The following is a 1,175-nucleotide window of genomic DNA, read 5'->3' as shown; positions in this document are numbered from 1 at the left end:
TTTGAGGCTCGATAAAGCCAAAATCGCTTAGCAGGGACTTTTTCTGTTCGAGAAATGTTAGCCGGCACTCGAGAAACCGGCCCTTTGAGTTATAGCAAAAAGTTTTATTTTAAAACAACATTTTGACCATTTTTTCAAAACTGGCTCGAACGATTTCTTTTAAGTTTTAAATCGTTTATTAAAAGGGAAGCATTTAGAAGTTTGTCATCGACTAAAAGCTCGAAAAATTTGATGTAATGCTATTACCATAACTCATATATGAGTATTACAGCAAAAGCGAATTTTATTTATATTTACTACCGTAAATGTTTGCCAAAAACGAAAAACGTTCCTATGGCAGCTATGTAGTCGTCCGATTTTTTTAAAATTTTCTTCAAAATTCTGAAATATTAAAAGAATGATATTCCCAAGAGTATAATATAATATGTTAAGAAATACCAGAGCTATAGTTTCTTAACATTTTTTTTTTGAATATATTTTTCATCGTTCCCATGGGAGCTATAAGATATAGTCTAGTTAGAAAGACTAGTTTGCATAGAAACGAACAGATGGGCATGGCTAGATCAACTCGTCTAGTGATGCTTATCAAGAATATATATACTTTATGGTGTCGGAAACGTCTACTTCACTGCGTTGCAATCTTCTGTTTGAAATTATTATACCTTCTGCAAGGGTATAACAAAAACTTCTGATATCAAACGACAGTCAATATACAAAAGTATGTTGATGGTGCGTGATCGCCACGACCCCTTACCTCGTTAAGAGGTGTTTTTGTTTGATTATTGATTAGGCAAAATAGTTATTTAATTTATCGGATGTTCGGATATTTCTAAATAATTACGAACTTTAATTTTGTTTGTTTGGAAGGAATATTTATAGTGTGCCCTTGACCAATGTGCGCTTGAGAAAATGTTGATGTACATGTGTATGTACAATGTACTTATGTGGGGTGCGTGTAGCGGAATAGCTATAAAAGTGAAAAAATGTTTGCGAGAATTGTGAAGAATTCGCTTATGTTGTTTGTCGGTGTAAATGTTCTCCAATGAATTCCTCCAGGCCAACCTTTATGTTTGAGCTTTCTTTATTGAATAATTCTTAACTCTATTACAAATCTCTGTACAGATACTGAAAGTGTAGCTGCGCCGCCAGTGACGCCGGCAGAGCAGCGTTCAATG

The sequence above is a fragment of the Drosophila subpulchrella genome, unplaced genomic scaffold, assembly GCF_014743375.2.
Source record: "Drosophila subpulchrella strain 33 F10 #4 breed RU33 unplaced genomic scaffold, RU_Dsub_v1.1 Primary Assembly Seq377, whole genome shotgun sequence".
Taxonomy (NCBI): Eukaryota; Metazoa; Arthropoda; class Insecta; order Diptera; family Drosophilidae; genus Drosophila; species Drosophila subpulchrella.
Note: the sequence above shows the minus strand (reverse complement) of the source record.